The following is a 26215-nucleotide window of genomic DNA, read 5'->3' as shown; positions in this document are numbered from 1 at the left end:
CATCCTAATTGCAGGCGATTTAAATCGTACTTTCGAACCTCTCATCACTGGTGATTCTCCTCTTGGAGCTGAGGAAGATAAGCTTTGGAACATCCCCACACTAGATTCCCCACCGATAACTCGGTGGACGGCTGACATCCTAGGCCTAAACGCTATGTGTCTGGAGCACGGGCTACGAGCCTTGAATGGTCGGACCAAATCAGATCGTGTTCCCGCCATGACTTTTAACAACGGGCGAAGTAAAAGTCGCATTGACTATGTCATTTGTAGTATATCCATATGGTCATCTCTCAGTGACATGGTAGTAACAGCTAGGTCAGAAAGCGACCACGACCCGTTATGTGTCTCTCATAACTGGTGGACATCTAACGAAATTGCTCCAACCCCTTGTGTCCAACTTGTGCTCCCGACGATCATTCCATCTAATAATATGCGTAGGTTAAGGTGGTCTGGTGTCAAGACAGATCAGCAGGTCCTGGAAAAGATAGGAGCAGCGGCAGACAAGGCCATTTTGGCATTGGAGAGTATTGCTGGGTCTTCACAGGGACATGAAGATATTAATAAAGCACACACGACTCTTTTTAATGAAGTTAAAAGTTTCTTCTTAAAACCCGTACATAACACTAGGGCCCGCCCGCATAAATCAGCAAAGTGGTACAATCAAGATTGTAGGGTAGCAAGATTTAAATTAGGAGCTGCAATCAAAAGTAATAATTTGAGTGAGATTCGATCTGCCAGGAAGCACTATAAAAACTGCATCGCTAGGGCTAAAAGAGAATGGGACGAAGACCACTGGCAGAAACTGAAATGTGCTAGCGAATGCAAACACTCTAGACTATTTTGGCATATTGTCAAATGGGGCCACGATAGATCTCCAGAAACTCCTAATAATAATGTCTCCCATGATGCATGGGTTAAATTTTTCAGCGAGCAGTACTCCTCCAGGGATCAGTTTGACAATAGCTCTAGCCCAACTTACCTGTTCGCAGATGAAGACATTTTTGTGCAGAGCGAAGTCCTGTCTGCCCTGAAATCTGTGCACAGTGGCCGAGCTCCGGGTATTGACGGAGTCCCGGCAGATGTCTTCCTAAATGACACCGATAGGTGGAGTAAGTACATCTGCCTTCTACTAAATCATATTGCTAGGGGCGCTGAAATCCCGGTATCCTGGCGGGGTGCTGTCATTATCCCAGTATATAAAAAGGGAGATCGCGCCCAACCTTGCAATTACCGCCCAATCAGCTTAATTGACACGGTTCAAAAAGTTGTAGGACGTGTAATCATTAACAACTTGCTTGATTGGGCAGAGGAGCAGAATGTTTTATCTCCTTTTCAGGCTGGGTTTCGCAGAGCAACCAGCACTGTGGACCAGGTCTTCCGTTTTCAATTGATACAGTGGAGGACAGTGGTTCTGGGTGGATGCAGTCTCTATGCAGCTTTTGTTGACCTACGGGCTGCATTCGACCTGGTGCCGAGGGCAAAATTGTGGGAGGTGCTGGCTGCTCTGGGGGTCCCGATGACCATTTTAACTTTGATCATGAGACTCCATGAGGGTATTTATGCCAAAATTCGATGGGGTGGTTACGGCAACGATACTATTGATTTTCCTGTCGAGCGTGGGGTTCGACAGGGCTGTTCAATGGCACCGACATTGTTTACACTTTTTATTAATGGAATTGTTCCCCGTATGCAAGCCGAGCCAGTAGATGCTCCCTCACTTGCAGGTGTAAAAGTTCCTATTTTAATGTTCGCAGACGACACCTTAATTTTATCAAAATCCCCCAGCGGTCTGCAAAAGGCATTGGTAATTTTTGACAAATTTTGTAGTGACCACGGCTTGGAGGTAAACGCAGCCAAAAAAAAAACTCATGGTATTTAATCCTTCTAAAAATTTTAAATCCAAAATATCCATGAGCGGGCGTTGCCTCGATGTAGTAAATTCTTTTACTTACCTGGGGATCCACATTTCAAATGATAATAGATGGAACCATCATTTAAACATTGCAGTATTAAGACACAAACAACTGGCTGGTACCATCATTAAGGAGCATAGCAAATCTTTGACCAAACCAATTAAACCTCCCCTGATCATATATGAGGCTAAGGCAATAGGGTCAGCATTGTATGGGGCAGAGATGTGGGGGCAAGAAAATCTCCAGGAGTTACAGACATCAGAGAATAACTTCCTGCGGAAACTAACTGGAACCCCACAGAGCAGCCCCATTTTGCCTCTCAGATATGATCTTGGCAGGAAGGAAATCTCGGCAATGTGCAAACTTCGTCCGATATTATATTGGCGTAGAATTTGGACCACCCCTGAGTTGTCACAATATGCAGCAGGGTTTGCTGATGTCATCAAAGCAGACTGATTGCATAAAATCAGATGGTTTAGATCACTAAAAATAGCATTAAGTGAACTAGGGTTAATCGAATTGTGGTCCGATCCAACTGGGTCATCCTTCCCATCTAAGTTGTTCATAAAAAATCTTTTTTGGGAACAGGTTGAAAACAGGAGTTTCCTTAGTAACAATAATGGGTCTATGACGACTGCTTTCCTTGAAGCTAAATTGTTTTCCATGTTTGAAATGTATTGGGATCTTATAACTAAACCCATGGATAGGAAACTGTTTTTCCAAATGAGGGCTGGCTCTCTACCTCTGAGTAACTTAACATCAAAATGGAGAAATGGAGGTCCAGCTATTTGCCCAATTTGTGGGGAAGGAAAGGAAACGTTGGGTCACTTCTTGTTTGCCTGTAATGCATATTCTGCTCCCAGACGTGTTTGGTTGGCTCCAATGTGTAGAAACCTGGGTACTAAAAGCAGTATGGTAGCTCTACGCATTGTTAATTCTACCTCCTTAAACTGGATTATTATAGCGACTGCAAAGTACCTGGGGTGGGCGTGGGTAATTAGGCAGAGATTGCTAGTAGGGTGACTACTCTCTGCTTAGTTGAACAGAGACTGCTAGATCATCTATTCTCTGTTCCCATGCGAGGTGTTATCTGATGAACGAATATTTTTTTATTGATTTTTAATAGTGATACTGGATTGCTTTTAAAATTGACTTTTTTTTTATACCAACTTTGCACCTTTGTCTGTAAATAACAGCATGAAATGTAATTTTAAACTGTCTTTTTAACGTGTATTGTGCTTAAGTCATATTTGACTTTGTGATTTAATAGTATTTTATTATGTGTTTGTTTGTCTGCTTTTATGAGTAATACTCGAATAAAGCACTTTTGAATTGAATTGAATTGATGTGGGGTGTTACCCCTAAACCGGTCCCAGGGAGGCTTGTTTCTGGTGAGGAGCTGGCCTGGCAGTTCGGGCTGGACTGTTCCCATGGGGAGCAGGGTTAAGACTGATTTGCATATGGCTGGGTCTAAACTGGAATGGGGTGGTGTGCAAAAACACAATGGATTTACCCAGGTCTATAACTGGAGGGGAATGTTTGATTAATTAAGCATTATGTCCATCACCTGTTCTTTTTGCATTTAGCAGTAGATCTTCTGCTCAGCAGACTAAAATTAAAGAAAATACAATTGGCAAAATGCACTTTATTAAGAACCTAAATATTGGCAACATAAAGCCAATGTGCAAAAGGAAGTGAACTTGAACTTTGAATTTCAAAAATGCATAGTTTTGTGATCAAGTTTGAAAGTAATTTTTGCCACAAAGGCTGTAAAAGCAGCATCTTATTTTACAAAGATTTAAGAAAGATGGCATACATTTTCCTTGTGGCAAGGAATACATTGATTCTGCCCATAAAAAAATGTCAAGCTTCAAGCGTAACCTGCACAAATTGTAGTCAAACCACAAACCAGTGGCACTCTTTTAACCAGCTTAAGAAATTATGCACATGTTTGTAATTTGGCCATCTCGAGGTGGGTAAAAAGTAAGGATTTTGATTGTACATGCATGTCCACCCTAAAGAAAATCAAGTGTGCATGCAAAACGCCAGAGACAAAACCAAACGGGTGACTAAAGAGCCACTAGATAGGATACCACTAGACCACCCTTTTAATCAATTAGTGTTTGACCAGGGATGCTAGTCATTTCAAAATACTAGACACAACTTGCTTCAATCATTGAAATATGAATGTATCAGAATCAGAATCTTAAACCAATGAAGACAAAATGGCAAGACACTTCAGACTGATGGCTCTCCAAAATGGACCATTAGCTTCACCTTCAACTGCACAAAGTTCCTGGACTTGGACATCAAAGAATCCTTCAAGGACCACAGGATTAAGAAGTAGCCGAAGACCCAGTCCTAGTTCAAGTCTTACCCTCCAGCTAATATATTGCACTCTACCATTCAACCCATCCTTTTCCCCCAGCAGGGATAAAGCTCTTTAAAAAAGGTGTCTCAGGCTACACACCGAAAACAATTAAAGCAATCCTTTGAAATGACAGCCTGTCTGATCACCAACTAATGGAAGAAAGCTACTGTTGAGAAAGAGGACAGTTTGGAATCGATGTGGATGCAAGGCTAGTCCAGAATTGTGTTTCAATGATCTGCTCATTTGAAGCTCTCGCTTTTGCTAGTTGATTCATTAACAGGAACAATGCATGATTGTTACAGAACAGCTTTCATGTGTATTTTGTCCGTGGGACAAGTAGGGACAACCCACTACAGCACAAACCCTTTGACGGACAGTTTACAATGCCACATTATGGATCAGGGAAAGGCATTGCCTACAGTTAAGGTAATACTTGTGTCCATGTGTTAATGCTGTTCAAACTTGTATTCATGGTTCATTAATGCAAAGCCTTAATTATTAGGGTAAGCACTTGTAAGCTCAGACTGCACTACTGACAGTGGTTTCAGTATAAAAATGGTTATAGACACACAAATACCGCGCTTTCCAGCTTATATTCTATTGGGCCTCCCAAACCCCTTGACTTATCCGCTCAAATCCCGCCGAGGCGACTGATAGCGCTGGGCTCGGCAGTGCAAAACATACTAACACACTGGCGCTCCCCACAAATGCCTACTTTCACGGGGTGGTTACACCGTCTGTGGCATGTCCTAGGAATGGAGAAGCTGACTTTGACACTCGCAGGGAAGAGGTCCAAGTTCAATGAGCTCTGGCAGCCCTTCTTGTCCCTTCTTTCCTCCGAGTTCCGGGAAATCACCTGCCCAAGATATCTTCGCCTCCTCCGGCTTTCTGACCCACAAGAGGCTGGAAAGTAATATCCAATCTCCAGTTACAAGACTGAAACACTGAATACATCTGTTTCTTTGGTGGACAAGGGACGGGGTGGGTGGTTGGGGCGGTTACAATAGGTTTCCTTTGCGTTTTCGGTTATGTTCAATTCCAACTCGTGAGAAGGACCCGAGCTGCCACCCAAAGGAGCCCTGTATAAAGCTGGAACAGTCTAACGAAGGAGCGGAATCGGATCACCAAGAGTTAATATCCTTCTGCCCTTTTTCCCAGCAGGTCAAGGAACCTCCCCTCCCGCGTGGCAACCAACGGAGTGAAGCGCTTTGGAAGAAGGGGGCGGAGTCCGTAGTAGAAAGGGAGATCCCGGAAGACGCCAAGGTGTGCGTGTTCGGGAGACAGGAGAGAACAGAGTGGAGCAACCTTCGAGGACGAGAAGCAGACAGGATGAAGGCAGAGCAAGGACGTGAAGCAGACAGGCTGGAAGCAGAGGGAGGACGAGATGCAGACGGGCTGGAAGCAGAGCGAGGACGAGAAGCAGACGGGCTGGAAGTAGAGCAAGGACGCGAAGCAGATAAGGAATCCCTGAGACGTGCGGAGACAGCCGGCGTTGAACAGGAAGAGTGGTCGGAGGATTGGTGGTCACCTCTGGAGGACGCTGTAAGGCCGCCGTAGCTCAGGAGAGCTGCGTCCCCTGCGGTATGTAACTCTGGGCAAGGGACACTGAACAAAGGGAGGGGGGGTGGAGAGTAAAAGGGATTCAAGGGGCACTGGTAGAGGGGGTAAAAATCACTCATACCTTTTCCTCACTTCCCCTCACATCCCGCTCACGGCCTTCTTTAACCACTGTGGACAGCATCATAAGCAATGTAACCACGGTTACGAGAAAGGTACCCCACATTTTCGTGATTCTCCTGAGAGCCAGGAGTATAAAATAAACTAAAGAAAACCGGCAGACTGATAGACCGGATTACCCCCTAAGTTCGTTCTAACTTTCTTTTTCTTACATTTTTACACATTTTTTCTTTTCACGGTTTGGACGGGATTTACTTGGAGGTGCATGATGGAATGCCTTTGAGCCTCCCCTCGATTTACCCATAAGCCCTAGTTATTTATCACGGTGATGGCACGGTTCACACTTTGAATAACAGTTTGCCTAATAGGACAGCCGCATTAACCGCCTTTTGTTTCTTTTTGCTTACCTAGGCGGTGCAATCATTTAGTGGAGAAGAAGACGATCTTCAACCAACAACCCTCAGAGCCAAGACAACCCGTTTACCTCTTCCATACCCTTCATCTTGTTCAGTTATCGTTTCTACTTTGATTGACTTTTTTTTTTTTATTTCTGTTTATTGTTTTCCAACACAAAAAAGAAAAGAAAACAAACAACAAGGAGTTGTACACGTACATGGATATGGAGTCTCGATTCAACTAAGTATCACAAGCACCATGAGCAAAGAAGGTATACAGTAATAAATTAGCATTCATGGCAGTCCATAAACGTCCGGAGGATGAACACAATTCTCGGTGACATGAGGTGCCGACGAGTATTATGGTGAGGATGCGCAGCGTAGGCGGCATAGTGGAACCACTTACTAAGTGAGGGCCCTTCGGGAGCGTCTGGGAGTGCAGAGTCAGTAGGCAATATGTAACGGTAAGTCGTGCTTTGTAGTGAGAGGCAGAGGAGTACGTGGGGTCAATTTGCTGGAGCGAAGGGAGGTCTGTGGTGTATGCAGCGGTAGCTAATATCGCTTACCCCTGAATGTCGTTAGTGTCACCAACACGGTCCCCCCCTATACTATTGTCGTCGTGTGTCTGGGCAAGTAGGTAGTTAACCAAAGGTTCCCAAATGTCTTTAGGTTGGCTCGACATCGGTAGCAGTTCAGTGAATGTTATATGCTGTTCCTGACAGTAATTACAAAAAGGGGGTGGTGATGGACAGAGTATCTGAGTTAATCAGAACACTCCTACCCAGTCAACAGATCAGGGCTTGATCCATCACCGTTTTTTAGCTCATTTGCAAATTAGTCTGTCCCTGGCCCAGTGCATCATGGGAACAGGGCAGACCAAACTACCAAGCCAATTCTTCACTGAAAAGGAAACAAGCTTCCGGGGACCGGTTTCTGGCATTACAGCCGGGCCGAAGACGGCTGAAATGCCAGAAACCGGTCCCCGGAAGCTTGTTTCCTTCCCAGTGTAAGAATTGGCTTTTGTAGTCTGGTCTGCCCTGTTCCCATGATGCACTGGGCCAGGGACAGACTAATTTGCATACAGCCAGGTTCTGAAACTGGGATGGTGCAATGAGCTAAAAAACGGTGTTGGATTTAGCCCTGATCTCTTGACTGGGTGAGAGTATTCTGCTTAATTCAGAGACTCTGTCCATCACCACCCCTTGTTGTAAATATTTTTGTCCACCCTAAGCGTGGAAGGGTATACTCAGATGCGAGTCCCTTGCTCATTGCACCATCAGGATTCAAGCAAGCCGGGCCGAAGACGGCTGAAATGCCAGAAACCGGTCCCCGGAAGCTTGTTTCCTTCCCAGTGTAAGAATTGGCTTTTGTAGTCTGGTCTGCCCTGTTCCCATGATGCACTGGGCCAGGGACAGACTAATTTGCATACAGCCAGGTTCTGAAACTGGGATGGTGCAATGAGCTAAAAAACGGTGTTGGATTTAGCCCTGATCTCTTGACTGGGTGAGAGTATTCTGCTTAATTCAGAGACTCTGTCCATCACCACCCCTTGTTGTGAATATTTTTGTCCACCCTAAGCGTGGAAGGGTATACTCAGATGTGAGTCCCTTGCTCATTGCACCATCAGGATTCAAGCAAGCCGGGCCGAAGACGGCTGAAATGCCAGAAACCGGTCCCCGAAAGCTTGTTTCCTTCCCAGTGTAAGAATTGGCTTTTGTAGTTTGGTCTGCCCTGTTCCCATGATGCACTGGGCCAGGGACAGACTAATTTGCATACAGCCAGGTTCTGAAACTGGGATGGTGCAATGAGCTAAAAAAACGGTGTTGGATTTAGCCCTGATCTCTTGACTGGGTGAGAGTATTCTGCTTAATTCAGAGACTCTGTCCATCACCACCCCTTGTTGTAAATATTTTTGTCCACCCTAAGCGTGGAAGGGTATACTCAGATGCGAGTCCCTTGCTCATTGCACCATCAGGATTCAAGCAAGCCGGGCCGAAGACGGCTGAAATGCCAGAAACCGGTCCCAGGAAGCTTGTTTCATTCCCAGTGTAAGAATTGGCTTTTGTAGTCTGGTCTGCCCTGTTCCCATGATGCACTGGGCCAGGGACAGACTAATTTGCATACAGCCAGGTTCTGAAACTGGGATGGTGCAATGAGCTAAAAAACGGTGTTGGATTTAGCCCTGATCTCTTGACTGGGTGAGAGTATTCTGCTTAATTCAGAGACTCTGTCCATCACCACCCCTTGTTGTAAATATGTTCCTGACAGTAAGTCATGTCCGCTAGCCAGTCCTTGAATTTAGGTGCCCTGCCCCGACCCCAGCGACATGCCACCCACCGCTTTGCCAAAAGCAATGCAGTATCTATGAATTTTCTGCAGGTTTTAGGAAAGTGCGGTGTGTGTCCGAGTAGCATAAGTAATGGATCTACAGGTATGGTTTCGCTAGTCATTGCAGTGAGAGCGTCGCAAACCTGCTGCCAGTAGAGACGAACAGGAGGGCACTCCCAAGCGAGGTGCAGGAAGCCTGCATGCTCGGCACGGCATCTCTCACGTCTGTCGTTGTCCGCCAGTCGGAATCTAAGTTTTTTAACCGGGGTATAATATAGTCTCTGCAGGAATTTGTAGTGTATTATTTTGAGTCTACAGATGGCTGAAATTCGGGCTGTAAGGGTGCAACAATACTGCCATTGGTCATCAGTGAGTTCAGTAGCCAGGTCGACATCCCAGTGCGCTCGAGCCCCGGCCTGCGTCAATGGAACGGCAGCCCTGAGCTGGCGATATAGTCCAGAGACTAGGTGTGTGCCATCTTGTGAACATAGTAAATAATGAAGTGGGGGCAGAACCTCAGGCTCGTCAGGCAGGATGTCTTTCCCCCTGGCGCAGGCGTATATAATAAAAGACGTCAAGCGGAGTGCGATCGGGGGTGGCAAAGAACAACTCTGCAGTTTTGAACTGGCCGTTCGAAAAAAGATCGCCCCAACAGGTGATTCGTACGCGTTCACAGAGCTTTTGGAAGCCTCGTTCCTGCAGTAGTGCGAGTTTAGGATGATATGTCAGTGGTAGTCTAGGTGAATACGGTAGCCTGCAAGACAACCTCTTAGTTATGCGGCGCCATGCATCCAGTGTGCAGGAGACGGAAGTATTCAGTGACATTATTGACGATTCCGGACAATGAAGGAGGCCATTGAGCGGGAGGGGGTGCACTATCCAGTCCTCTACTGCCAATTGAGGCATGTAGGGGGTAGGAACCAGCCAATGATAGGCATAGTGCGCCTGTGCACACTGGTAATAAGCCTCGAAGCCCGGGACATCGAAGCCTCCTTTGTCATATGGTTGTATTAGTATGGACAACTTCAACCGTGGGCCCCGGCCCCCCCAGAACAATCAGCATAATTCCGACTTCAAGGTTTTGAAGAAGAAAGCACCCGGGTAGTAGGGGATATTGAGGAAGAGGTATAGGAAGCGGGGCAGCACTACCATTTTGATAAGGGACGCTCTGCCAGCCATAGAGAGTGGAAGAGTAATCCAGCGGTCCATTGAGGCCGTGAGTTTCGTGATTGCTACTCCATAGTTGGAGCGCAGCGTTTCATCTTTGTCGCGGGAGACCCGTATACCCAGGTAACGGAGCTCCGATCGACACCACTCAAGGGGGTAGTCGAGGGGAAAATCGGAAACCGCGGCCGTGAGGGGGAAAAATTGCAACTTGGACCAATTGATGTGCACACCTGACATCCTGCTGAATACTACAAATTCTCTAAGTAGAGGATTAAGGTTCAAAGCAGGGTGCTTGACGTAGAGTGTCATATCGTCAGCATATAGGGACACATCAATCTGACGCTGGAAGCATCGTATCGCCCCATCTCGATGTAGCTGCCGGAGTCTACAGGCAAGGGGCTCAATCGCAATCGCGAATAGCAGGGGGGATAATGGGCATCCCTGACGGGTGCCTCTGGAGATGGCGATGGACTGTGAAAGGCGACCGTTGATGAGGACTTTTGCTATTGGCTGCGTATAGAGCAATTGAACCCAGGCGATAAATAATTTCGGGAAGCCCATGCTGGCCAGGACAGTAAACAGGTATGGCCATTCGACCGAGTCGAATGCCTTGGTGGCATCTAGGAAGACTGCAGCCACTGGGAGGTCAGGGAGGTCAGGGTGGACCGTGCGAAGCAGAGAGAACAGGGTACGCAAGTTATGGGAGGTGGAACGGCCCGTGACAAACCCAGACTGGTCGGGCAGGACAATCCTAGTCATTAAGAGGGACAGTCTGGCAGCCAAGACTTTCGCAAGTATTTTTACATCACAATTGAGAAGGGAAAGTGGGCGGTAAGAGTCGCAGGAACTGGGGTCTTTGCCGGGCTTCAGAAGCGAGGTAATGACTACCTCCCGCATGGAACTAGGAAGGATACCGTCAGCCAGCGATTCTTCAAAGACCTCGCGGAGGACAGGGGCCATAATATCAATGTATGCTTTGTAGAACTCGGCGGGGATTCCATCTAGTCCGGGCGCTTTACCATTCTTCAGTGACATTATAGCCTCACGGATTTCATCTAGTTCAAAGGGGGCCGCTAGGAAGGCTCTATCTCCGTCGCTGAGCTAGCAGAGAGCTACGTCGCCCAGGAAGTCCGCATAAGGCACATCGGCAGTGGTGGCAGTGGTATAAAGTGCGAGATAGTGCGAAGTAAAGGCAGTGAGTATTTCATCTAAATTCCTGACTGTGCGCCCCTGACCGCCTGCGAGCTCCAGGATCGTGTTGCGACCACGCGGCGTGCGTGTCAGCTCCGCAAGCGCTTTACCCAGTCTGTCGCCCTCGCAGTATTTCCTAGCCTGCCAGTGTTTCCCCCAGAATTTGACTTCCCTATTAGCTTCTTCCTCATATTTTGACAATTTGTCTCTAAACTCAGCTTGTAAGTCAGTACTGTCACCCTCCACCATCCGAATCTCTAAAGCCTTCAGTTCTCTTTCTAGAGTGTGGATAGTGTTTTGTATATCGCATAGAACTCCGAAACTTTTGGATATGCAATACCCCCTGATCGTGACCTTGAATGCCTCCCAGATGTGTTCCACCGAGTCGACAGTTCCCTTGTTCCTAGGAAAGAAAGCAGCAACTTCCTCTCCGAGCTCAACGCGGAACGCATTGTCCAACAGTGCCATCGGCTGTAACCTCCATTGTGGCCTAGGGTTATCCCATCCGGGTATAAGTATGTGCATCAGGACAGGGCTATGGTCAGAATATGTCCTCGGTAAATGTGTCACCTTTTGGACCCCCGCAGAGATCTCCTTAGTGGTAAGGAAGTAATCTAACCGGGCCCATGTGCCTGTCTGTGAGGTGAAGTGCGTGCCCTCCCTCCGGGTAGAATGTAGGTGTCTCCATACGTCCACCAGTCCGCTGTCCGTGACCACACCCTCCAGTGCCTCCCTAGACCTGGGTTTGTAGTGCAGCACCCCGTCCGCTCTGTCTAAGTGTGGTATCAGTGCCAAGTTAAAGTCTCCTCCCCAGATAATGTGTCGGGACCCTACATCCACAATTTTGCCCCAAAGTGTGGTGAAAAAAGTGGGCGCGTCAATGTTAGGAGCGTAACAATTAACGAAAGTAAAAGTGTCACGGCCTATCCGCCCCCACAACAGGGCGAATCGCCCCTCTCTGTCAATCAGCTCTCCGCACTTTTGGAACGTCACAGTATGTCTAATGAGGATAGTGACCCCCCTTGCATAGTTAGAGTAAGAGGAGAAAACACGGATTCCAGCCCTTTACTAGCGAAGGTGGCTCGTGCTTGTGGTGATAGGTGAGTTTCTTGCAGCATAGCTACATGGAGCCGATTCATATAAGCAATCACATTTCGACATTTCCTTGCATTGTTAAGCCCTCTAATATTCCACGACATACAATTCAATTGTGCATCAGTTCGTAAGTCCGCCATAAGCCACTGAGCATCGAGCCATCAATTTTCGCTACCAGCAACATCTGACCCATTCAGTCTATTGGGGTTACCTTGACACTCCGCAGTTCGACTATCCATTCCATGTACAAAACGTTCCCCCCGAACCAACACAACCCCCCTCCCACTACAGCATCCCAATCATGCCAGCAGCCATTGTTCCCACCCCTCCCCTCCGCCCTCCCCTCCTCCCTCAACTTCAACAACTCAATGTCATGTAAGGGAAGTACCCGCAAGGGAATCAGCATTAAGGGCGCACAGCCACTTCTCCCGCCGGAAGCCTCCCTAACTGTACTGCCCGCGGTGGAGGCCAGGGCAGGGATAGTGGTCCTTGGAATACGTTACCACTGGAGAGGTCAGTCAGTCCGAGTCTGATGCGTATTTGCCGAACCCGCTGTATCCGAGCAGCGAGGGCAGGGCTCGGCGGCCCCAAGGGACAGCGAGTCCGGACCCGCTGGCTATATCTGATCAACGTGCGTCTGCTTCCGCGGACGGCTCTGCTTCTGGATCCGCCTCCGCATTTCGATCCCCTCTCCGCGCCTTGCGAATCGTCTTCAGGTAGTCCTCAGCTTTTTGCGGGTTGGTAAAAAAGTGGTGCTTTCCCTGGTGTGTCACTCGTAACTTCGCCGGGTATAGCAGGGCATATTCCAGCTGGCCTTCCCGCAATTTCTTCTTGACCGCTATGAACTTACGTCGCTCCTCTTGAACCATGGGAGTGAAGTCAGGATAGATGGAGAATGCAATTCCATTGTAGTGTAGGTTTTGTTGAGTCCGAGCCGCTTTCAGCGCCGCATCCCGATCACGATAATTCAATAATTTCGCGATGATTGGTCTAGGCGGCAGTCCAGGCTTGGGGGCCAATGATCTGTGCGCTCTTTCAACAATGAATTGAGGTGAAAAAGCATCTTCTCCCACCGATCCCTTGAGGAGTTTTTCCACATATAGCTCCATCTTGCCCGTGTCTGTGGATTTCGGAATGCCCGTGGCGCGGATGTTGTTGCGTCTACTACGGGCTTCCAAATCCTCATTCTTGGCTGCTATTATTCGTAGCAGGTTGTCCATACGGGCAAGTTGCGTAGTATGGGACGCGGTGATGTCATCATTATCTGAGATACGCTGTTCCGTTGTTGTTAGTCGTTCTTCGTGCCGATCCACCTTGTGCACCAGGGTGTCCAACCTGGACGTCATCCCGTCTACTTTTTCCACCACCGTAGCAAAACCTTGCCTCATCTCCTGAATTGCCTCTCCCGCCAATTCTTTGGCGGGAGAGGCAATGGCAGACGAATTGACATCGCTAGTCCCTGGCTCGGCAGTGGCCGATTCCGTGCCCCTTTTCGCACTCTCAAAGTTTATTTTTGGCTGTCGGTTCTCAGGGCGCACCATAGTGTTTCTCTGGTCTCTCGCTGCCTGCTACCTCGAGGCCAGCCGCCGCAGCTCTGCGCGTCACTAATCCAGGTATGACGCCGCAGCGGCAGCCGGCGCACCCCGAGTCGATCGGTCCCACCGTACCTCCCTCAGCGCTTCTGGGTGTCAGGATTATCTTCTGCTACGGGAGAGTACTGCACTGTGGGACAGCCAGGTCGCCGGTAGATGCTCGCATAGGGAAGTCGTGCAAGGAGTGTGCACGATCGGTCGTCAATGGCGGTTAGCGCCGATGGGCACGCAATAGGTGCTCCACGCGGGCCTATATATCAGCACTGGCCCCAAGCCGGCGCCGCGTGGGCGCCACTTTCAGCATGTATGTTGAGCCACGGTAGAGTTTGTATTATCTGTGGCGCAGGGGGTGAGGGCAGTGCAGGTATTGGCCCCAGCAATAAGCGGCAGCAGCAGAGTGGGGCAGTGATGAACGAAGTTTCCTCTGTCCCGCAAATTGATCGATGCAATTAAGTCCCAACTCAGCGTTAGGGCCGAGGTTGTAGCCACTCCCCGGCTCCCAGCAGGGCGTCAAACCGCGGTCGTAATCTACGCAGCACGCCTCTCACCTCATGTAAGGCGACTGGGGGAACAGCAGGTGTCCGATTCCCCCGCAGTATTGCCGAGGTCCTGTGTAGCAGCTCCAATGTTCTGCCCAAGGGTCGTCCCGTAGCACGGGCAGCGCGGGGAACAGCAACTCACCGGCCAGTCGATTTCTCAGTCTCGGCTCAGTGCCGGGAAGTGCTCGAGGACAAAGCAGCTCAAATGGCAGGCAGCGCACAACGGCATCAGGAGTCAATGCCGAAATCGGGGTCAGCCAGGCATATCACGGCCTCCGCACCCGACTGCGCAGGCAGAGCCCGCCGCCGCGTGGCAAGCCTCGGCCTCGCGTGTCCCTCGGCGGCCGCTCCTCCCACCCAGTGAGCTCCAAGGGCTGTGTCGGTGAATTTTCCGAAGCCGATTTCACGGGCTGAGATGACGCTAGTGATCCAAAAGTTGGGTCGATTGTAGAGGGCGTCTCTCCGCACCGGGTGTATGGTTTTTGAGGACTTAGCTCTCCAGTTAGTAAGGATAATTAAAGGATTATGCGCCAAGGAACAGGAGCTACTTAGCTAAGCAGCCATTCCGTGTGTGCGCCCTCTAGCGCCCCCCTACTTTGATTGACCTTAATAAATGTCGCTATCATTCAACAGCCTAGAAGACCTCCTCACTTTATTTTCCACCCATCCCTCTCACACAACTTTACAGCGTTCCTCATATGCTACAATCACCTAGCTGAGACTTGTGTTTAAAATGTACTACGGCTGCAATACAGCTTTTGCAATACTGAACGTACTGTATGTTGATAAAATTCAATAAACAGATTTAAACCATAAAAATGGTTACAAACGTTTTTAATGTTTAGCTAAATGAGGCTATGTTTAATGCTCCCAGAATGCTCTCTGCTTAGATGCAAATATTTGCAGAAGCTTGAAAACGAGATTGCTTTCAAAATAAAATGTTCACACAAAAATGCAAAAACATTTCGCTAAACTTCTGTCAAATTTTAGGTACTATTTCTTTGCAGCATCATTTAGTAAAATGTGTTGATGTATGCTAGTATTTCTCAAAAATATTCATAATCGAAAATGAGTGTAACTAGTTTTAATAAAAAATAAACAAGCATTGGTAAAGCCAATAAGTCTAAACTTGTTAGTCAGCCTTTTGGTTTTGTAAACGCGTGACTTCGGTTGTCATTGTTTTTGTACAACCTTATTGGTGTGGGAGCTGCCGGGCCCTCACCATTATAACAAACATTGGCAAAAGCAAAAATTGTTTTGGTCTCAAAAGGCACTCATTGCCACAGTAGTTCCTGGCACTGAACAAAACGACTGTGTTGCTATACTCCTTGTGAAAGAACAAAATGCTCTCACCTACAGTGAAGGTAGGAGGGAGAGGGAGTGGGAGAGGGAGAGAAAAGTTCACGGTTAGCGCCAAACCTAATTAGGGGCCCAATTATTAAATAAAGTCTCAAAATGCACCCATGTCCATGCATTAAGTGCAGATATACGGCTTTTGTGATTTCATAAGACTTTACAGAATTACGCCAAGAAATAGTACTCCTAGAAAATATTTGTGCACTCCATTTTAGCATGAGCAAATATGCAGGTGTAGATTTGCTCAAGCGAACATCTAAGTGTTTGCAAGTTTACTTTCCCTCCAACCAATTTTTTTTTCTGAACCCTGGAAGAAGTTTTATGTCTGCGATTGTCAGGTGTAAATTTCCAACTTTTTTCAGTACTGGAAAAGATTACAGAAGAGTTGTTGAAAACCCTTAAAACATGCAAGTTAGTAGGTTTGCACAGACTCAAAAGGGCATTCCAACCCTGGAACTATTGCTTACCATTACCTTCAGCCCCAGTATGTAGAGCTGTGGAAACGTGGCAACATAAGGGAATCGCTAGTATTCAAACCCTACCTTGGAAGGAGCCCTGGCATAATCAGAGAGGCTATTTCAGAGCTCTTATATAATGAGATTGCTGCCATAATTTGTCGCTGCAATACAAGGCATAAAAGGGACAAGTGGATTTTGTTACAGGACAAATTGATTTACGAGGCAACCTGCCCCATAGACAAGCAGATATTGTATTAAATTCCACACCCCTGCAAGTACATAGTTACAAGGAGCTGCTAGCTGAGACCTTAGCATTGGCACAAAAATCCCACAAAAGGCAACGTCCCTGTGTACCTTTCATAACTAGAAAGAGTCAACTACCACCTACAATGTAACTCGCTCTGAACAGAGGCAAAGGTACATCCAAAATGTTTCTAATTAAAGTACTTCGGATTTGTATACACCTGAGGCTGACCTACAACTCACTACATTGTTTGTAAAAAGGGCCATATATCAGAATCATTTTCAATTCATTCAACCAATAAAAAGACATTTGGGACAACAAATGGCAAGCTCTTTTGCTGGTTTTAAAATGCTGAAAGTCTTCACTTTGTGCCAGTTATGGACTGCAAATGAACGGGAAAATCTTTCTGCAGAGAAAGCAATAATTTTGCTCTCAGGCTGTTTGCAAACTAGAGCAATACCATTTCTGCTTCAAGGAAACATTCCCTGGCAAAGTCAATTGGTCCTGCCTTTGGAACTTATTGGATGTGCCAATGGTTTTACCCAACACAATTGATGTGGTCCACTTTGCCATTTTGTAGGGGGTTTATCACACATGAGCACATCTACAGAACGCAGCGGGGTTTTTTTCTTTATATTTACCGATCCGTGTTGGATCAGTAACTAAAAAAAATAAAAATAAAGTGTGAAACATTTTTTAAAAGCATGTGTGGGTAGAAGCAACAGTGTGGGTGGAAGCACCATGGGGGATGAAGGGGAGGAAGCAACACAGGGAGGCACTGTTGGGGCAGAGGCAGCGCCAGGGGCAAGGGTGGGGGAAAGCAACAGGGAGGGCGCAGATGGGGGGAAGCAAACAGGCAAAAAAGAGCAACGTAGAAATGGGAGGGGGGGAGCACATGGGTGCGAAAGCATTGCAGGAGTACATAAGGGTTAGCATAACATTAAGTGGTGAGTGGAGAAGCCCACAGGAAATAGAGAGCAACACTGAGGGTGTAGGGGGAGACCGCTGGAAAACACATGGAGTGTACTATGGATATGACCTCCTGATTAGTTATATGTGAATTTTTGATGGTTTGCTACAACATTTTTGTCTTATTGTATTCTCACTCTTTGATGCGGCACTTGTTTTAATGTGCTTGGTCAAAATGTTCCCTGTCTTGATGATAACCCTCGAATGAGATATGGTTCGAAAAGCCATCAACAACTACCTTGCTGACACAGACTTTCACTGGATGACCCATATGTGCAGAAATACCAGGTTTACCTTTGGACTTTCAATTCATGGATATTTTGGAATTTGCACGTGCAATTAGGTGGCTTCCTCTGTTTCTTACATTTATTGCTATTCATCTTTTTTTTTTAGCGCCGCCTGCACAATTATTGGGCTCTGTGTATTCACGGTGCAATAAGCACTTATTGCACTGGTTTTAATGAGGGGTATGCTGCATACAATTACACATGGTTAAGGGAAATCTTATTTAGTATTTTGCATCATTTGGTCAGATCTTCACCCTAGTTAGGAAGTGTCAGTGAAAAGTGTCAGCTATCACTGAGAATGTAATGCAGCTGATAGGTCGTCTTAAAGTCGAACAAGCACCCGTGATGCCAATAGGTCTAGCTTTAATGTACTGCTTTCACATGGGCAGAGTCTTTTATCTCTGGCAGACCTAAAGTATACATTGAAATGAACATTACCTCTCATTCAAAATACGCCAAGCATTTCCTTTGGTCAGGATTAAAAAGGAATATATGTACTAAATCTCTTCTCACTGCATTTGTTGGAGAGCTCACAACCTAAATCCCCTTGCTATTTTATCTGTCTCACAGTTCAAAAATGTAAAACCCTTTCCAATTGAGTTTGTCATGGCATTCACAATATAGAACCCGTTTTTGTTGGGGCTGGCAGAGGGTTTTCAATGTAAAATCCTTGGCTATTGCATTTGTCTGAGTACACAACTTAAAACTCATTCCTATTGCATCTATCAAATAGTACAAAATATAAACTCTATACCCAAGGTGTTGCCCAGAGAGTTCACAACGTAAAATCCCTCACTATTGTATTTGTCAGAGTTCACAATATATATTCTCTTCCTATTGTGTGTTAGAGGGTTCACAATGTAAAGTCCCTGCCTCTGGTTTGAATTAAGGAGGTCTCAATGTAAAACCCCTTACCACTGCATTTGTCACAGAGTTGACAATGTAATCGCACTTTGTCTTCAGGCAAGCAGATCAATGTAAAAGCCTTTCCTATAATATTTGCCAGAGTTCACAAAGAAAAACCCTGTTCTACTGAATTGTTCAAAGGGTTACACCATGCAAAGCCCCTTCTTACTGTACCTATGGTCTGCATTACAAATACTTGTTTGCAGGCATTAATGCAGCATAATAGCAACCCACCCATACAAAACTACTTTAACATGTGCGTTTCACAACAAATAATTCAGCCCTACTGCTGTTATAACTTCTCATAATCATTGGCTTGTTTCCATAGCAAACTCAGACTTACTTTACTGAGCATAATCTGTGAAATACAATAGCTCTTTTTCAGAGGAAGCAAATTTCTGCCATCAAACCCAGTAGGAATGAAAAATCGATATGTGGGTAGAGTCAAAAGCCCCTCTTTCCGTGGTGCTTCTTATCTGTTGATCACATAAAGTAAAGTGACAGCTACCCAAGTACTTATAAGACCTGTATAATGTAGTAATTTAGTCAGAAGAGGAGAAGAAGCCTTAGAGCTATTGTCAGTATCCAGTTGTGCACACATAATAAAAGACCATGGTGGTCTAAGCCACGGAGGGAACCTCTGAAAGTGAAAAATGTTGGAGGATCCAGAGAAAGAAACAGAAGGACATGAATACGTTTTCTTGAAAGATTCATCAGAGCTTGGTGTCCCTGATGACTCAAGTTTTTGACTTTGTTGTCAGCAGATGGTGGAGCTCCAAACATTGCTGAGGATGCTCTAACAGAGAAGGCGGAAAGTAGGTTTTGAAATACGGGACTGCAATGGAATCCAGCATGCACTATATAAATATTAATATTTATCACAGTAACACATTTTCACAGTCCAACTAAGGTTACCCTGTCTTTGTTGAGGTTGTTTCTCAAAAAGCAATAACATTTTGATTAAAAAAAAAAAATCTAATACACATTACATTAAATTCGATGTTATCAATAGAGTTGTTTATCGAGGACAACTTAAACCCCAGATGAGCAAATATTTTTTTTAAAGTAACGTAGGGGCTTTTATTCATAGTCACTGCCCGAGTGATGATCTTTGTCGCCTGTTTATTTCCTAAAAATTAGCTGCTTAAATCATGGGCCTATAACAACTAAATGTAAATGGCAGTGCTGAAATGTGAATCTTCATAACACTAAGACATGAATTTAATCCACTGACCTTGCAAAATACTGTGTTTAAATGTGTTTTATAGTTGCTCTAGTATTTTTGCGAAAAACTGTCAGGGATGAGGGATTTCTATGGCCAGAGAAATTGGGGATTTCCCGTAGGGGCAAGCTCTTCCAGTCTAAAGGAGGAGCCGCCCCTGACTGATAGTGCAAAGTAAAGTATTTGATTTTAGAAAACCCTCACATGTTATTCACGTTCCTGTAATATTAAGTAGTTCTTTAATTTAGTGTACTGTTTTTGTTTCTAGGCTATGTAAATAGAATGCTAATATTAATTGCTTTAATCACATGCCTAACATGTTTTCTTTCTAAAAATTGGCAGGGAAGGAAAATCATGCTTTGATGCAATATCAGTTTGGATTAAAGCGAAATCCTGACTGGAAGACGAGACGACACGTTCCTCTGTGTTTTACTCTCATCTGTGAATGATAATGCACATGTCCATGGGTTAGAACGAGTTCTGAAACCAACATAAATGTGGCTTTGTTGTTGGTTTAGCGTAACATTATTGAAGTATACACACTTGAGAAGCTGATGTGTAACGGTCTGCACAGAAGTTAACTGTTCAGGAGTATGTAGTGGCGTTTGTTTGAAATATTGTGCAATATAAAAGCATACACACAATTAGGCTAGGTAGGGATGGCTCTAAATCACCCCTCCCTGACTTGTAAAGAGAGGCTGGTGCAGGTGTGTGTCCAGGGAGATGAGGCCCCATATCCACTGAGAATCAGTTGATTTATGTTAAAGGAAACAGTGCAGCTGTGTACAAAGGGCATCAGGCTTGTGTAAAATGCCCAAGCACACCACAGGCTGTGAGTGAGACTACCTATCAAAAAGCAACAGCAAACTCCTGCCTTTCTTAAGTCTGGCTCCAAGTAGGAGTACCCACATCACAGGGAAAATGAAGCAGGAGAACTCTTCACCTGGCTGTCATTAGCCTTTCTGAAGCAACAATTAGGGAAGTACAAGAGCACGCCTGGCCTTAAAAACGTCCTCACCTTGTACGACAGAAACTACAGTCCCACCTTTCACTACTACCATCTAGTCCCACCTTTTCACTACTACCATCTACCAAATTGCAGTGCTCAGGAAAAAATAATCAACAGATCCTTCCTAAAAAGGCTCATGGAATTTACTGAGAGTAGCCCTGTCTATATTCTCTTCACTTCAATAACTGGGTCTTCACCCACTAGCAAAAGAAATACAAGCACTACACTTCCATTGTCTATGGAAGCTATTATGAACTCCCTCGTTTGCCATGCACATCCAGGGGCATCTCAAATGGACCCTAGTTCGCTTTTGTAATTAATAATATGAGACAAATTCGAAGAGTGAACCTCATAAGACATGCATTCCAGTATTTCCATAATCTCCTTTTTGAGGGCTGCAATATTTACCCTGTATACGCTCAAACATTGCTATAATCATTAAATTACGCATACGGTCAAGTGCAATCTAAACCTCTGTATATTCCCAACTATATGCTACCAGTCACTACTTTACACTTCCAGCCCATGAACTGATCAACTGTTCTAGCGAAAGTAACAGTCTACTAAGCTATAGTCTTTTGAGGGGGCTAGCCTGTTTGCCCGATTCTAGCAATTATCAAAAGGTACCCAATATAGCACCACCTCATGTGCAAATAAGGTTGTTTCTTACTATAGTTTTGCAATCTCAGATTGTTGCATGCAATCTATAAAACAAAAACTTTTCTGTATCCGATGAGAATTGACCTGGACTTGCTTAATCCAGATTTTTTTCTGCAGATTGCACACACCTTTTTGCAAATATCACAACCTCTGTTTCAAACGTCATACCTCTGAAACCTAACAATACCTAAACTCCTGAAGTTCGTCTGCCACCCACTTGCAAAAATTCACATACCCTCCTCCTACCGAAGAGCATACTTAACTCCTATTAATTTAATCCACTACGTAGACCGGAGCAAATGCAAAATAATTGTTTCCATGAGAGCACAAGACTAATCCAATACCTAACTATAACCACTGAAAGAGCACTCGCTTGGGATCCGAAGCACCATGCTACTTGGCATAAAATAATTGAATTGCTATACTAGAGTAGAAGCGTTGTTGTACACGTGCAATTACATAATAATACAATATATTACCCTCATGGCCCAAACTCAAACCATAACAGCAGTCGGGAAGAGGTAGTGTATGTAGGCTTTAATACAATTCCCTAATGCTGCTAGACACACCTAAGAAAAGACCGCTACGGATCATGTCTTCTCCAAACCTAATCAAAACTCCCATGAGAAAATGTTCCATAATGGTTGCAATACAATATAAAAAAACAACACAAACATTCACCCCATGCCATGTGTTATAGATAATGAAAAAAGAAGAACTGACGCAGTTAAAGAGCGGCTAAAGGCACGAGTAGTGTTAATAAGCTACAAGTATGGCAGACCACTAGGCTACACAAGAAGGATGAAGCTTGGGGTTAAGAGTCACAAAGCGCGCTCCTAAGAGCAAGATTCATATCGGATGACTGATGGTAGAGCTGGGACAAGACACAAAGGGGTAGCAGTACTGACATTCTGTATTAACGGCATGCATAGTACGGTGACTAGCATCCACTACTTACACTGACAGTCCATGAAAGCACCCTCACGTCCATAGCCCGACTGCCTATGTATTTAACCCATATCATTTGTCCGTAATTTTACCACTTCCGGGTCGCATAACAACCAATCGCAAGCCTGAACACATTCTGGGCGTGGTCTGCGAGCGTGAGGTGCAGCCAAAGTGTTAGATTTCTTCAATGACGCAGTGGGCACCCCAACCAATCTTAGTGCGCCATACAGAATTCTGAAGTACGATTGGCTGTGGAGTCCGAACTCCCCATTGTCCGCTCCTTCTGACAGTCGACGGGTGCTCGATTAGCTTGGCGAGCGGCCGCTGCATTAGTTGAAGGAAGATAGACAGGGACCGGGTGATGACAACAGCCTGTCTCGAAAAGACTATGCCGGACAGGACTCTTACCGTTTTGAATGGGGGAAGGGCACTACAAACGGAATGTGTCCTTGTTTAATGTAACTACGCTCCAAAACCTTCGGGTCGAGTTGTTCGCGTTATATAAAACAGCAAAAAATAAAATAAAAGGTGAGGGGAGCAGCGTGCCGCAGTGTCCCAGGTGGTAAAAGGAAGTGATGGTTGGACCCTGATGTGCAGGGCTTTAGGTGGGATGAAAAAACGAGGGAGAGTCTCTAAGGGGCGGGGCCAATGTAACTAAAGGCGGGGCTTAAATCCGCTTAAACTACAAATCTGTGCTTAGCATTGTGTGCCGCCCGACTTTTAGTTAATGTTTGTCATTGCATACAGGTATATGATACAAGTAACATCATACCTACAAGTCAGAACTATTGGCTTTGTCATTAATTGTACGTTGCATAAGATAAATAAGCAGCAACTATGGCTTGTATATATAATATTGAAAAAACTTCTACTTAAAGCCCTGGTGACACCACAGCAATGTTGCTTGCTGTTCCTAAGTTTTAAAAAGAGAAGGGAAATCCAGAGAGAAAAGGACTCTCTTTAAAGGATTTCCCTTCCCCTACAGAGGTCTTCAAACATTTGGATGCCGAGACCCCCCTGTCAACATTTTCAGGTGTAAGGACCCTCTCATGACAAAGAATTCCAAACCTGTTGGCAGAATCTGCATATTTATCAAACTCCAGCTCTGGTCCAAGCAGCACAATAAGTTTTGGTCCCAGAGCAGGAGTGGGCAAAAAGCCTGGATTCATGACTCTGCCAGTGCCGCAGGTTAACAAACGGTTTCCTAAGCCTACATATTTAAGGGCAGATTTTTGTTACCTGGCAGCAGGGATGCACCAAGAAACGTGCGACACGCAATGCCATTGTTGCGCTACAACGGATGCGCCGCATTAACAATGCAGCATGCCGTGGCGCAAGGATAGGCAGATGCGTGTCGCATCTGGCGGCTTCAGGTTGGAGCAGTGCTGGAGTTGTGTCGTGGGCGCGACGGAACTCCAGCACTGTGCCAAACCGGCCTATCTTCCACATGGTGCGTCACACCTTACGCCTGCTTCAAGCAGGCGCAAGGTTTTGACGCAGCGGGGTCGAAAATGTGACTGAGTGAAATCTTGTAGATTTCACTCAGGCACTTTTCCGAGGCATTGCTGCGCTGGTACGCCCACATGAAACCTGTCGCAGGTTACATGTGGCGCAGGCCTTTACAACGTGACATAGCTCCCTAGATGTGTCATGTTGTAAATCCCCCGCAGCATGACGCTTGCTTTACGATGCCGCTTATGGCTACGCAAAAGTGGCGTAAGGTGCTTGTAAATCTGCCCCTCAGTGCTTTAATTTTTTTACATCTCCAGCACATCCACAGGACCAAATTCTCACGAGTTTGGGTGCTGAGATGCAATGGGACTTCTATATAATGTTTTTATAAGATAAATTATTCTTAAAATAGAAATTGGCAAAAGTGAAAAACATTTTGGGGCAGATTTACAAGCCCCTTGCGCCACTTTAAGTCACTTTTAACATGGGAAAAGTGACGCAAAAGTGGCGCAAGTGGCTTGTAAATCCGCCCCTTGGTGTACAGAAAAAAACATTTTAAGATGTATGAATGTTTTTTCTGTTCTCAGTTAATTTCATTTGTTGTTGAACTGTGACATTCTTCACTTCCTGGAGTTTTATTCAGAGCTGCGCTTGATAGAACTGTTTAAATGTAAGGAATAGGCAGAGTGGGGACCCAGGGGGTACTGGAACCAGAAAAAAACAGAAGTCTTGGTAACCTGTTTACAATGGCATGTAAATATGCAAATGTTCTTTAACGACCTGTCAAAAACCCGGGTGTGCCGGAGATAAGACTCCAGACACTGCCCAGCCGATCCCACAGCAGCTCGAGCTGCACTGCAGCAGCCCAGGCTGAGACACAGACGGGGAGGAGGGGGGCTGAAGCCCTTGGGCCTGGGCAGAGTGACTGAGAAAGCGCGACCCCCTTTCCATCGCTCCACGGCCCCGCTGGGGGTCGCGCCCCACAGTTTGAAGACCCCTGCCCTACAACGATCACCTAGCATCGTCATGCCGTAACTTCACTAGAGAGAAGTGAGCAGTGTGAGCACGCGTACATCGATGTGCCTGCTGTCACTGCAGTCTGGAAAACAACAGACCGCCTGTGCCAGGGCACAAAACAGAGCCCTATAGAGACCTGTTTTGAGGCCTCCTGTAAAAACGGACGGTGCTCAGCACCGGGGAGACCTGGCCCACTTAAAGCCCTGCTGATATGATCTGCTCACTATAATTGTCATTAGATCAGTGCTTTAAATGGAGAAAAAAAATAAGTGCAGGTACTCATCAAAAACAAGCATTTGCAATGCAATCGGTCTCACCTTTGGGACCTTGTAAGTGTTTAGCCAGAGCTATTGGCTGTGCCAATGTGTTTAAGTTATGTTATAAAAAACAATTTAAAAGTTATCAGCGGTCACCATGTCTACAGTCCTATTTGCTTGAGAGTTGCCTGTTACTCAACAGTCCTATTTGCGTGAGAGTTCTCCTGTTACTTGGCAGACTTCTACCGTTCTGAATTACAGGTAGATTTATTAGCAAAAGATGAGAGTTTGAGACTAGACAATGGCATGATCTAGCTGAATGCAGCTTCTCCACTAGAAATGGGGGCGGCGAGGCAAACCAGACTGACTTTTTGTGCACTTTGATGAAACATTATTGGAGTATTAAATGAATGTGTATTGAAAGCTGCCAACAGAGTAGCTCCAGAGTAGTGTGCTACTTGCGCTCCAAAACCGCATCAGGGGTAGCAAGCGCTATATAAATACAAACCTCTTTCCCTCTGCTATCCCTCCACCTACCCTTCTCTACCCCAATAACTGAATAACAATTCCACTACTCATATTTCTTCATATTTTACTAGGCTAATTTTCAACACTAATCCTTTATGGGTTCCGGAGTGGAGTGCTAATTGCCAGAAAAGCGCTTCAACACCCATCAGGGGTAACAAGCGCTATATAAATACAAACCTTTTTCCTACTCTATCCTTCTGCTATCATTCCAAATCCAAATAACTGACTAACGTATCCACCACTTAAAATGTACTTGCATGTTTCACTATACTAATTCAACACTAATCCTCCATGGGTCCCGGAGTAGCGTGCTACTTGCCGAAAAAGCGCTTTGACGCCTCGTCAGGGGTAGTAAGCACTATATAAATGCAATTACAATACAATACAATACAACAGGGACACCCAATGTAAATAGCAACTGAATTATACTTTAGTGAAAGCCCTTGGAATGATGAGATGTATTCTTACAGCGCCACAACATGCAATAGCGGGGCAGCAAGAGTCTGTTTTAACAATTGTGTTCACTGTCTTTTATATTACAAAAATGATAAATGAACGTGCCCGGAAAGCAAATGTTTAAAAAAATATAAACCCTGTTGCCTTTTCAGGTGACTGTAACAGCTACAGATTCCTC

General features: G+C 45.7%; 1 protein-coding gene across 2 annotated transcripts in view; it reads right to left on the bottom strand.

The window, feature by feature from the left end:
* OSBPL8 (oxysterol binding protein like 8) overlaps positions 1-22446 on the bottom strand; it is a 1077846-nt gene extending 1055400 nt beyond the window's left edge. For both annotated transcript variants that reach the window (XM_078678323.1, XM_078678342.1), the window contains exon 1: positions 22338-22446. The gene's annotated coding sequence lies outside the window, so the exon portion shown is untranslated. The remainder of the gene's footprint in view (positions 1-22337) is intronic.
* Between the last annotated feature and the right edge of the window lie 3769 nt (positions 22447-26215).

Source organism: Lissotriton helveticus, chromosome 1_1, assembly GCF_964261635.1.
Source record: "Lissotriton helveticus chromosome 1_1, aLisHel1.1, whole genome shotgun sequence".
NCBI classification, from domain to species: Eukaryota; Metazoa; Chordata; class Amphibia; order Caudata; family Salamandridae; genus Lissotriton; species Lissotriton helveticus.
Note: the sequence above shows the minus strand (reverse complement) of the source record. Positions and strands in the feature narration are given on the sequence as shown.